Here is a 6,000-nt window from a genome sequence, read left to right as displayed (position 1 = left end):
TATGACTTAATTTTCGGAATTCCTGACAGGGCAATTGATGCAGAAAATAATGCTCCAGATAATCAAACATCAGAATCCTCAAAACATACTGATGAATCAACGATAACTACAACATCGATAACTTGTGAAAGCACACCAGATGTTCGTATGGAGGAGGAACACACGAGTATTCATGAAGATTGTCTGCCAACTTTTGAGGGGGAGAAAGAAATTATGAATCATCAAGTTGAGGAGGAGCATTCGCAAAATCAACAAGAACATCATTTTGAGGGGGAGTATCAAGATGCAGATCATGTTGAGGGGGAGCATGATGAAACAGAGACAATTAATCTTGATAAAAATGAAGAATTTCATGAATTTAATGATAACTTTTCTGTTGCAGGATCTGAAAATGAAGATATGTATGAAGATGCACCATTAGAATTTGATCCAAATTTTCCACCACTTGAGAAATGGACAAGAAATCATCCAAAAGAACAGGTAATTGGTAATCCACAAGAAGGTGTGTTGACTAGAGCTCAACTTCGTGCGAAAAATGAGGTACTGAATGCAAACCAAGAACTTTGTATGTTTAATGTCTTTATTTCGAAAATAGAGCCAAAAACAGTAAAGAATGTTATGGAACACTCAGATTGGGTTGTTGCTATGCAATCTGAATTGGCTGAATTTGAACGAAACAAGGTTTGGAGATTAGTTTCTAAACCTTCTGATGTTTCAATTGTTGGATTAAAATGGATTTTTAAAAACAAAACTGACAAAGATGGCAATATTATTCGAAATAAAGCAAGACTAGTGGTTAAAGGTTATTCGCAACAAGAAGGCATTGACTATGAAGAAACATTTGCACCTGTTGCAAGACTTGAAGCAGTTCGCATATTTTTAGCCTATGCAGCTCACAAAGACTTTGATGTTTATCAAATGGATGTTAACTGTGCATTTTTAAATGGAAAACTCGAAGAAACAGTGTATGTTGAACAACCACCAGGATTTGTAAACAATGAGCATCCTAATCATGTTTATATTTTAGATAAAGTTGTATATGGGTTAAAACAAGCACCAAGGGCCTGGTACGCAACGCTTACAAATATTTTGAAACAATCTAAATTTAAACAAGGATCAGTCGACCCCACATTATTTCGCAAGAAAGTTGGGTGTCATCTAATGCTTGTTCAAATTTATGTTGATGATATTATCTTTGGTTCAACTGATCCAGCATTGTCAATTGAATTTGAAAATTTAATGAAAAGTCAGTTTGAAATGAGCATGATGGGAAAAATTAATAATTTTCTTGGTTTAAATATAAGACAGAACAGGGAAGGAATCTTAATCAATCAAGAAAAATATACGAAGAACTTGCTTGAAAAGTTTGGAATGCTTAATAGCACAAAGCTCAGAGTACCTATGGCAGTAGGAACAAGACTAACTCCTTCGTTAGATGCTCCTGCTGTTGATCTAACATTATATCGTAGCATGATAGGGTCTTTATTGTACTTAACTGCAAGTAGACTTGATATTATGTTTTCGGTTTGTTGTTGTGCTAGATATCAAACTAATCCAAGAGAACCTCATTTGACTGCAGTGAAAAATATTTTTCGCTATCTAAAGGGAACCGTTTCTTTAGGACTTTGGTATCCTGCGAAAATAGGATTTTTCATTCAAGCTTTTTCAGATTCCGATCTAGGAGGATGTACTTTGGATAGAAAAAGTACGACTGGTGGATGTCAACTATTGGATGGAAAATTGGTGATCTGGCAATCCAAGAAACAGACTTGTGTGGCTATATCAACCGCTGAGGCAGAATACATATCTGCGGCTGCTTGCACTTCGCAAATTATTTGGATTCAGAGTCAACTTCGTGATTATGCAATAAACATGAAAAAGATTCCTTTGTATTGTGATTCACAAAGTGCAATTCGCATTTGTCATAATCCAGTGCAACATTCAAAGACAAAACACATTGTTCTTCGATATCATTTTATCAAAGATCATGTGGAAGATGGGAATATTGAAATTCATTTTGTCAAAACAACTGAACAACTTGCTGATATTTTTACAAAACCTCTTGATGAAAAATCATTTGTTAGAATTTTAGCAGGTTTGGGGATGATTAATGCGAATTCAATTTTATCAACACAAGACTAAAAGTTTTGTTCAGCAGATAAGAGTCAACATCATTCAGAGGTTACCGTTCATTCAGAGGCTTCGCATGGCTTCGCATCCACATCTTTTCGCATCTGAGCTCATAACCACTAAGGTAAGGTTTACGAATAATTTTTTTATTTTTGAAAAATCAAAAATCCAAAAAGATTTTATTTTTTATATGTTTTTACTTTTGAAAAATCAAAAATACAAAAAGATTTTATTTTGTTATGTTTTCAATTTTGCAAAATTAAAAATCCAAAAAGATTTTATTTTTTTAATTTTGAAAAATTCAAAAAAAAAAAATCACAAAAATATTTTTTTTGTTCTTTAAACTGTGTGTGCTGAGAATTTAATACAAGGCTACAATGCGAAGAGGTCATACATTTGTGTTTCTATGGGAAGGTATTAAATTTATTTTACAAACTAGTTAGGATGTCCCTAGAAACATGCTGCTGTATGTAGACCAAAAGCCTCAACACGACTTTATGTGTGAAAAGAAAGCCTTAATGAAATTATCTCATGAAAATTTCTTCCCAAAAAGGCTTATATTCGCATAAGTCAAAACGAGCTACCTTACTCTTCTCAAATGAGTTAAGAGTTTTCTGTTTTGGTCATTTTAACAGAGGTACACTTCGATTCTTATCCAATCTTTTTAAACCAAACAATTCTTACACTCCAAATTTTTTTTTTGAAGAGATTTGTCCTTGAGGTCTTTGATCAAACCAATCAAAACCTAGACAAATCACAACTCTGTGTTTATGATCTAACATCATGAGTCCGTGATGGAAGTGAAACCCAAAAATCATAAACCTTAAGGAATTGACGGGGAACTTTGTTCCAGATTTTTACGAAACTTTTGTTTCAGTATCAAAAATTTCGAAACTTCAAATCATATTCGCATGTGTGGTCTTGATCAAATATTCACAACCAAGAATGTTTGTTACCCAACAAGATCCAGAAGAAATTTTCTTTTGAATATGATTTCAGTGTAAGTTTTATTCGCAAATCCTTGTCATGATAAATATTTTCACAAGCCAACTTGTCACTGACTACACTGGTCAAACAAGTAATTTCATTTACAATTTCTCACCTTATGTTAAGGCTGATATGTAATGAAATTTCAAACCAATCCAAAATGACTTTTAAAAGAAGCCCTTTGATACTTCTCTACAAATATTCGATTGTAATTCACGGGAAACTACACAAGCTGTTGATTATCTCTCTTGATGATTAACGAAGCAACCTTTGCCTGGGGTTTTACTGCATTCATGTCAAATTAATTTTTTTTGACATCACAACATTCCAAATTTTCTTGTTTCTTATCTTATTACGTTGACACAATGCACACACGAAATCCTTGAGGTTCTGAGTAAAACCAACTCAGACTGATGATTTCGCAAGTCTGGCATATGACTTCACTTTAAATCCCAAAAGTGAACGAGCCTTGCTTCCATGCGAAGGGTTTTACCGGTTCGAATTCTATAACAGATACTTGACAGGCTGTATACTCAAAATGGTTGGTATTCTATCCGGTTTTCGAGGAGATGTGACAGTTACTTTTTGAAACATAGTTATCTTTTGCAGTCATGATCCGAGTTTCAAGGTGCCACATCGGATAACATTAAATGTATCCCGCTTTAATTTTAAATCAATTTTGAGTAACCTATAAAAGGGGGATCAAGAACACTATGTACGGTTACGCAAACAAGAACTCTCACAAAACTTCAAAGATTAAACCTTGATCCAAACTTCAACTTTCTTTCTTCAAACCCTAACAATGGCAGCCACTAATTCCAACACTGATGAGGTTCTTTCTCAATCACTGATGAAGATTCAAGGCACCAATTACCAAGTTGATCCAAACGTTTCTGCTTATCCAGAAGAATTGAAGATGCTTACCGTTGCTCTGAAACGATCACCTTTATCAACTGCCATGTTCAGTTCATTCTCTGTTCCAATGGTGTGGCTATCTCGTGCAGCTTCAACGGCATCATACAATCACACGACGGATGTGATTACTTTCAATTTAACCAACAACAAAGGGGTTAAACTGTCCAAGAACTTGTTTGTGGAAATCTTGAAGATTCCAAACAACCCTCCGTTTGTCAAACCTGTCAACTCGCAGATCATTCATATGTTCAATGAGATGGGGCATCAACTGGAGTTGGAGAAAATCAGTGACTTCAGGAAGTCTGGATTGCCATGTATCTGGAATTTCCTATTTGGTATTTTTCTAAGGTGTCTTACAGGAAGATCAGTCGGATTGGATAGAGGAAGAGTGGAAGTATATGCTATGGTAATGGGCATATACTATGATATCAATGTTGATTATGCAACTCAGCTGTGGAAAGAATTTGTTAAAAGCCTGGAAAATACAAATTCGGAGAAGGGGATTTCCTGTGCAAGATACTGGAGCTTAATCCTGGAAAAAGTCTATGAAAAAGAAGCAATTCCAGTGATGACAGATGTTGAAGTTGCTGAATTTTCCTTCTATCAATTTCCAAAAATTGTAGAAGATGATGAGGCAATTTTTTCTCGTGTGGCTCGTATTCCGGATGCGATGCTTCGCAAAGTTTCTCCAACTCACAAAGTTTTGGTGAGATATTTGCGAAATATTGATACAGCTGATCAGACTGGAGTATTACCAGACATTGCTACTCCATCGAAGAAAAAGAAGGTTAGCAAGAAAAATGCGAAGGGTTCATCCTCACCTACAGTACAAGATGAAGCTATTCCAACCGAAGAAACTTTATCAAAGTCGAAGAAAGAACTCTTACCTTCTAAGTCTGGGGTACTGAAGCAAATTCGCAAAGCGGAAGTGAGTAGTAAAGGCGTTACTATTCGCAGTATTCCCGCACCGGTGTCTCCAGGCAAGAAAAGACAACGGGCTGAAGATGTTGTCAAAAATATGCAACGCACGCTTGTCAAACGAAGAAAGATGGTGATTCACAATGAATCATCTGATGAAGAAGTAGTTCCGGAAACTCCACCTGTCACATCTATGGTAAATGTTTCCTTACCAATAATTCACTCTTCGCAAATTTCTACCACTATTACACAAACCAAACCATTCGAAATAGTTCTCACCAAATCAGTTTCTGAGGAGGTACCTATTTCCGATACGGTTGTCAACGTATCTGATACGGGGGCACCTATCCTGAGTGTTGCACCAACAATTCAAACATCTTTACCCATTTCATTACCTGTTACCACTTTATCCACTACTTCATCCATATTTGATCATGCCCTTCAAAACCCATTCACAACACTTTTTCCATCCCAATCACCCGAAAATCCTCAACCTTCGCAACAATTGTCTTATACTGAAGTCGAAGGAGGTGTCTTTGGAGGGATACTTGATGACATTCCTTTTGATTCAGATGAAGAAGATATTCCTGATCATATGCTGATGACAGGAAAACAGTTTAAAATTCTGAATCAAAAGTTAAAGACCATTATCCAAACACAAGCTGATTCTGGTAGAATGTCTTCAATATCAGCCATGGAGGTTGATGTTATGATAAAAGGAGCTGAGAAACGGATCATGGAGAAGATTGATCAATCAGATAAAAATAATGAGCTCAGACTTAAAGCACAAGGGAGCAATTTTACTTCTGCTGTTCAAGATCTCAAAGCTGCTACAAAAGAACGTCATATTCTTTTTGTACAAGATGTCAAGAAAGTTCGTGAGGATGTCGACTTCAAGATTCAGGAGTTGAAGTCTGAACTTGCGAAGGATCTTCAGGATGTTCATATGAAACAAGAAGATGTTCAAAAGAAAATTGTGGAGATTTCTTCTCAACTCCAAAAGCTTAATGATATTCCTGTTCTTGAAGCTCATAAAGCCGCAACAACGGA

Source organism: Lactuca sativa, chromosome 8, assembly GCF_002870075.4.
Source record: "Lactuca sativa cultivar Salinas chromosome 8, Lsat_Salinas_v11, whole genome shotgun sequence".
Classification (NCBI taxonomy): domain Eukaryota; kingdom Viridiplantae; phylum Streptophyta; class Magnoliopsida; order Asterales; family Asteraceae; genus Lactuca; species Lactuca sativa.
Note: the sequence above shows the minus strand (reverse complement) of the source record.